The 7,756-nt window shown below is 40.9% G+C and overlaps 1 pseudogene; it reads right to left on the bottom strand.

Annotated features, from left to right (window-relative positions):
- Positions 1 to 2,265: 2,265 nt before the first annotated feature.
- On the bottom strand, positions 2,266 to 7,368 carry LOC125528697 (annotated as a pseudogene).
- Between the last annotated feature and the right edge of the window lie 388 nt (positions 7,369 to 7,756).

The following is a 7,756-nucleotide window of genomic DNA, read 5'->3' as shown; positions in this document are numbered from 1 at the left end:
TCCCAAGCTTCTCCTTGCTGATGCTCACCCTCTTGCCTCAAATCACCGTAGATGGTGAACCAGATTTCGTCCCAAGGTTCAGGCTCCTGATTCAAATTGCCCACGTGCTTGTGAAATTCCTGAAATCTTAGCTTAGAGCTCACCGCACTCTTGTTGTCAACACAAAATCAGAGGACTTGCTCTTGGCAAGCAGAGAGCAAAACTAGCATGAAAGCACACCGGCACTAGTTATTTTAGCCAGAGCCATGGTTTCTAGTTTCGTATCCAAAGGGGGTCAGAAAGGTCAAATCAAAAATCAGTGAAGCATTTGAGGTATGACAATGTTGCAAAGAATTGCGTTGACGGAAAATAGATGCACCTACTGAGGAGAATGAATGAAAATTTGGTCTGCTTTACTACCATTCATCATTGGAGAAGTGTTACAGAGGCTTAAGGGAAAAAGAAGACGTGGGATCCCTATACATTCTCTCTTCACTATATACAGTACATCCTTGCTACAAAGAGAAATACATTATGATTTATGTCGGCCTTCTCCCTTGCTTACTACCCTCAAGGAAAATATATCTGAGTCTGTGGTGCATGCCAGACCACATTTCTTTACAGGCCCTGCACTCCTGATTCAAATTGCCTTTCTGTACTTCTGAAACTCCTGAAAGCTTAGCATCGAGAGATTGCAAACAAGTGCGCATGTGCAAACAATTCTTAAAATCCTCATGAACTTCGGACAGAGACACTTCCCGCAAACTTATCAAAGCAGCAAGCTAACAATTGAGCACAGCCTAAAATAACAACTCCTATTCATTGCCATGAGGGAACTGGAGAGTTCTGGGAACAGGTTTCATTTTACGAGAGTGATCAGCATCAACAGTATAGTTTTCAAAGTTTTGAACACTATGTCACTAGGTTGTTTGACTTCATTTTCAAGAAGAAAAGGAAACAAGAGTAGCCAAGAATTTTTTCCTTTCGTTAACCTCCCAAAAGCAGGCAACCAGTGAAATTACCTCATCATGATCCGGAATTACTCTCGTCACATAATTATAGTCCTCACTGGCCATTGGCCAAAGTGTTTTCCTATCTACTTTATATCTGTGGAGAGCTTATCTGGAGCTTGGTATGGTAATTCAGAGAATCACCAAATCTGAAATCTAGATTGTAAAGCTAAATAAGAGTTCAACTCCAGTACAAAGAAGTCTTCACATTCCAGTCATTGGAGAAAGGTAGTGCCCAGGGGATGTGGGAGGGAATGGACTCACGCAAAAAAAAAAATGATTGAGATGCCTATGCAATGCAAGGTGATCTCTGGATGCAACTGATGCTGAAGCTATCAATATTGCACAGGTAGTAGTTTGATTAGCCATTCTACATTCTGCACATGAATATGGAAGCACTGCTGACTATTTCTTCCTACTTGAGGATGAACCTTTGATCTTTTGAATGGCGGCCCTCACTCTTTTTCTTTATTTCTTTTTTGATATTTGTGAGAGAACCATCAGTATAGACAAATGTAGCTCTTCATAATGATGAAATTTGCAGGGTCAATGATAACGAAGCGCTTTTAAGTCTTCTTTAACTTGATGAGTGTGCTTATGGAATAATCAACTACTGGGGGATAGCGAGGGATGGGCTATATAGGTAGGTAGGTATGGTGTGAATACATGGGGGAAATGGTTTATTTTCTGGGATTTGTATACGTACACCGGCAAAGTTTGTAATCTCCTGATGAAAGAATGCAATGCCGAGTGTTGAAGAGGCAAGCAAACATAAAGTTACGCAAAAAGAATGACTGGCTTTCAAAGACTTCAGACTAGTGGAAAATCGAATTTAACAATACACACTAAATATTCAGATTGCAATAATCGAAGGCTAATGAAATCTACTGTTTTTGGCATTGGTGGGACAGAAAAATACTCCGGATCAAGAAGAAAATAAAATCAGCTTCACCACACTTAACTCAGGAGGTTCTAGGAATAAAAATTAGCAAGCTCGAGTCTTTTTGCTCAATCAATGTTCATCAATCACCTAGTAACAAGTGTTCTCTACCTTTACGACTATACGTATCAGCTGAAAACTCTCTTGTGTTATTTAATTCAGCATGGCAATGAATTCAGAGATTATGAGAGTGCTCAAAAGCTAGACTGCCAACTTATCTAAAGCAGGAAGTTCTCTAACCTTGGTCTCATGAGGCAATAAGAGTTCGACAATTGCACATTGAATACAATCTATCGTAGCTAAAGCAGTCATGAATTTCAGGAGGGGTTTGCTCACCTTCCATGGGCAGAAGGAGTTATACCTTCCCAAACATGTGTAACAGGTCACATCTATCAAGAACCCAAGAACCATAATTTGGTCAGAAAGCTTGGAACTGAACACGATTATACACAAGTTATCTTTTAATCTTGTATACGGATGCAAAGAGAGAACATTAGTCATACCAGTTAATAACAGGAGGGAATTGGTTGCACACAAGCACTAATATGATTGAGGTGCATTCTTTTCTTGTAAAGTTCCTGCATTCATTAAATTTCATTAAGCAACAACAGTTATGACAGAATCCAAGAACACCTGGTATTGGCATCAGTCTAGCATTGAATTGAAAACACTGCAGACCTTAATTTCAGTACAAAGTCAGTGGATATCATTTCTTTCACCATTATGCTAGTGTGATCTTTTGGCCACCACAGCAGAAAATACCAAGTACACTACCAAATCCTCATGAGAGATGACCAAAATCTACAAAGAGCCAGACTGAGCATAAGAACACCTGTACAGCTAGACTGTCATCTTATCAAGAAAGCATGAAGTTCTCTAACCAAGGTCTCATGAGGCAATAAGAGTTCGACAATCGCACACTGAATACAATCTAACATAGCTAAACCCAGCATGAATTTCAGCAGGGGTTTACTGACCTTTCCACAAATCTACTACCACTGCATTGTTGAATTCCAAAGTTGTCCACAGGCCACGTCTATTGAGCAACCAAGAAGCTTAGTTCAGTCTAAAAAGTTGGAACGTGATAAATACACGAGTACCATTTTAGACTTTTATATGAATGTGAATAGACAAGGCATACCAATTAGTGAAAGCCCGAGATCTCAATTTGCTCCACGCAAGCACTGAGATGGTAAGAAAGGTATTCTTGCAAAAAGTTCCTGTAATTAACAAAATTTCATTTAGCAACAAAGCTTCTGAGGAATGCAGGACCACCTCCTATCAGTATCAATGTAGCATCGAACTGAAGAAACCGCCAACCTTAATTTCAATAGAAAATCATCAAAATATCAGTTATTCCCCCATTACGATCCTGACAGCTGAACAAGTACACCAGCAAGCTTTGGTGAATGATGACCAAAATGTAACTGCAAAGTATCTTGAAACCAACCAGAACAAGCATAAGAACGCCTGCACAAGAAATAAAAATTATTGAATGCATATTAAATTCCGTCGATGAATAGAATGCCATTAGCTGAGGATCATGTTCGTTTTCTAGATATTTCTCAGTTCGATAGCGAACATCTAGCTATCGATAATATGGTTGAAGAAGTTTAACACGTACTTACCAGATTTATGTACTATGTATAGTAAGAAGAAACTCATGTGCAGATCGACTTTGCATGGATGAGGAGGATTCAAGAAGCTAAAACATGTACAGCTGCCAAGGCAGAGAACCTGTAAAGTAGATCAAAACACAGCGTTTAGATTTTTCAGTTATAAGGTAAATCAAATCCGAAATATGCCTTGATATGCGAGACCACGAAAAAGCAAGGAAACGTTAGGTATTGGGATGAGCGCAGATAGCGAAGCTTCTTTTTTAACTTGGTACTCTAGTATGATTTTCAGGATGGTTCCTAATTAACCGCTGTTCTGACAAATCAATGCCAAAATAAGCACTGAGAGCATCGCTGCTGTGCAACCTATCAATGTTCCATCCTAACACTGTTTTCACCACTCAAATGGCACTTTGTCAAAACTGCACTGTTCTGAAACTACCACTCTCTGCAAAATCCTTGCAGAGTCACTGCTCCTCTGAACTACTCCCTCCGTTCCAAAATAGATGACCCAACTTTATACTAACTTTGTACTAAAGTTAGTACAAAGTTGAGTCATCTATTTTGGAACGGAGGGAGTAATACTGAAGAGACTGCAATTTTAATTTGCAACCTTGTGTGACTCTGTCTGTCGACTTGATGAAGAAATGGGAAAAACAAATTTGGCAGCTACTGGTTATGCAAAATACAAGAAGCCTACCAGGATTAACACAAGAAAACCTACAGAACATGAGAAAACAAATGTGAATACCTTACACGTATCAATAAATTTTTCTGTGGCAAGTAGCAAATGGTAATAATAAATAACTAGTCTTTCGCTATGCCAAAAAGGAAACTAGACAAATAAATAATAAATTTACAGAATGGCAATAAATTTTCAAATGAATAGACAGGCCCTTCAGTTATTAGTCAATTACTCATATATTAATGAAAAGCATGCGCCCAAGAAAAGTGATTTAAACTAATAGAACACAGACAATTTTATCAGAAAAATAACAAATTGAGCTACTTTTCACACACACATATATATAAGGTGTCATGAATTTGTTTGGGCTGGAATTACCCATATGCGGCTGAAAGTGGAAAAGCTGTAAAGAACAATGGCAACCTATAGCAAATGAAATAGCAAAAAATAAGTTAAAATAGCAAACTCCATCTTGCATGTACTTACCAGATTTATGTACAGGAAGAAAATACCACACAGGACCCTCATGCGCCAACTGTCCATAGGTGGAGAGAATTCCACAAGACTCGTAGAATGTACAACTCAAAGACAGAGATACCAGCTGCACAGTATACACAGTAACAAGGTAAGAAAAACCAAAAGGAAAATGAGCTGGAGTCTGTGGGATCAGAAAAAAAACATAAGGGTAACGATGGAAATTGGGAATTGGTAGAGCAAGAAAGTATTTGCTACCTTGTATTTGTCTATAGTGTGACTTTTTGGGATGGTTCCCATTAACCGCTTGCAGTGCTCTGTTAGCTCCTTGGTACCGCAATCCTCGGCATGTAATTCTTCAAGTGAACTCGGGAGGCCTTCCTTGGGCAGCGAACGGAGGGCTCGACACCGCCAGATCCTTAATCTCTTAAGATTGGTCAGCTTGTTTAGCCCTGCAGGTAGGTGTTCCAGCTTGCGGTAACCCAAAAACTTGAGTTCCTGAAGCGAGGTGAGGCATTGAAAGGCCTCCTCCTGCTCCTTTGTGAAGCGTGTCATCTCATCGTTCCATTCAAAGGATAAGTTGGTGAGCGAGGAAGAAAGGAGGCTACAGAGGGCGGGCGCACCGAGGAAGCCCTCGATGTCATCTGTGTCGAGCGTCTGCAGTTTGGATTCTGTCATCCCCCGCATGGGATTGGGATCCCACCCACCAAAGAAATTGGAGGTTCCTTGGACCCTTAATTGGCTGAGGTGGCCCCGAGTAAGGAGAGGCAACAGGCCCTCGCATCTTAAATCCTCTCCGCAACTCCATATGCGTAATCGGGTGAGAGAGGTGAGGTTTGAAAGGGTCAGGACGCCCTTCACGGACCAAAGAGTCAGGTCTAGCAGGGAGGACGGGAAAGGGTGGCGAAAAGAGCATTCTTGTAACCAAAGGGTAGTTAGGGCTTTGAGAGCATCGAGGGAATGAACTACCAGACCACCACTTCTGATGTCCAACGCCTGCAGAGAGTTGGAGAGATGTGCAGGGAGGACCAACAACCCATCATCCTCCGTGTTTGCCTCCTCCTTCTCCACCTCTGCTATTTCTTGCTGTTCATCATTCGCTTATGTATCATCCATTGTAACACCTGAAGAGGTTGACGATGATACTACTGGTGCTCTTGTTTGCTGCAAATCCACCCCCACAGCAACCTGTGTTATGTTTTCACAACCATATAATCCCAGTTTGGATAGCTTTGGGAGGTGAGACAGGAACTGTGTCAATTCCTTTCCACTAGGACCAGACCATCCAATACTAATGTACTCAATAGGATGCTGCCATTCGCCAACACTCTGAACTTCTGATGACACCACCCCAAGATTTGAAGACCTTACCGTAAACCTTACCGCAAATTTCTTCAATGAGGTTAGTATTAGAAAATACTTCAGCTCCAAAGGTGGGCAATTTTCTATCTCCAACACCTGAAGTTCTGTTAGTTGACTGAATAGTAATACGTGATCTAAGTTATACAAACCATCCTTTGCTTTAACTTCCAATGATAGTCCAGAAGATGATTTTGAGTAGACCAACTTGTCCAGTAGTTTTGATCCCACACGACTTATCTCGACAGAGCACAAAGATTTGGTCCAAGGGATAGGAGGCAGCAAGATTTCAGGGCAATTTTCTATCTTAAGCTCTTGTAGTTTGGGCAACCAATCTACGTTGCAGTCTTGTTTCAGTGGGTAAACAATGTGGCTTGAACATGGCAACTCCGAGAGTTTAGGGCAATCCTTAATTATCAGTACTTGCAAACAAGGGAACAAATCACTTTCCTGTGGTGTCCATTTTTCAAAATTTTCTAAGCCAACGAATTTTATCTTTACTAGCTTGCAAAAGCTTTGATCTTGACCAAACTCCTTTATTGTAGAAATATTCGATAATCATAGTTCACGAAGATTCCACATCTTCCCAAATGGAGGGAAAATATCCCAAGAAACATAAGTGAGACAGAGAGACTGTAGAGCTTGAAGAGCAAGTTTATCACCCAGCCATGTTGGACAAGAAGAGGCTCGGTGTCCATTAATTCTCAGCTTCTGAAGATTTTTAGGTGGTTGAAGGCTCTCAAGAACCACTTCTTCCACGCTGGGGTCAGGGTCAGTATTAGATCGTGCAGAGTCCCAGTGTAAAGATAACTTCTGCAAGTACTCTTTGTGTATTAGTTTTGCTTCAAGTGCTTCTTCTTTTGTGTGTATTTTCTCAAGGTTACAAATGCCAACCTCCCTTAGTTCCGTCAAATGCTCTAGCTGGTTTAGTTCAAACCCTGTACTTTCTTTTTTGACTGGAAAAGCTTTTAACTCTTGTAAGAGATTTAGTTTCCCCACATTATTAATACCAGAATGAACCTCATCATCTCGGGCAAGAAAATGGCACAGTTTTGCAAGGTTGCACATGCCTCTAGCCAAATCACAACGCCCACGCCATGTTTTTAGATCCAAAATTTTCAAATGATAAAATATAGATAAGGTTGTTGGTAAATGCATCAGGCTCATATAAGTCCCTAGCTTTAGGTATCGTAGATGGAGAAGTGACGAAAAGTTATGCAACATGGATTCCAGGGGACATGATAATGTGGGCAAACAAAGAACACGGAGATCATTTGCTTTCATATCATACCATGTTTGCATCATGTTGCTTGAGCATTGCACGTGGTTGATTGTGTTCCTTTTTGTTTGTTGTTCTTACTTGGGTAGAGCCTGGGGACGAGTACGTGAATGAGGAGCCCGTTGAGTACGCTTACGAGGATCAAGGCAACTCTGAGAACTTTGCAGGCAAGATGACCATACTCTCAAAATCACTTCTATCTTTGCTTGCTAGATGCTCGCTCTTTTGCTATGCCTATGCTTCGATCCCTACCGCTTGCTTATCATGCCTCCTAAATTGCCATGTCAAACCTCTAACCCACCTTGTCCTAGCAAACCGTTGTTTTGCTATGTCACCGCTTTGCTCAGCCCTTCTTATAGCGTTGCTAGTTGCAGGTGAAGTTTGGAGATCGTTCCTTGTTGGAACATGTTTATT

The sequence above is a fragment of the Triticum urartu genome, unplaced genomic scaffold (genome assembly GCF_003073215.2).
Source record: "Triticum urartu cultivar G1812 unplaced genomic scaffold, Tu2.1 TuUngrouped_contig_5043, whole genome shotgun sequence".
In the NCBI taxonomy this organism is placed as follows: Eukaryota; Viridiplantae; Streptophyta; class Magnoliopsida; order Poales; family Poaceae; genus Triticum; species Triticum urartu.
The sequence above is the reverse complement of the archived record's forward strand: the minus strand, read 5'-3'. Positions and strand labels throughout refer to the sequence as shown.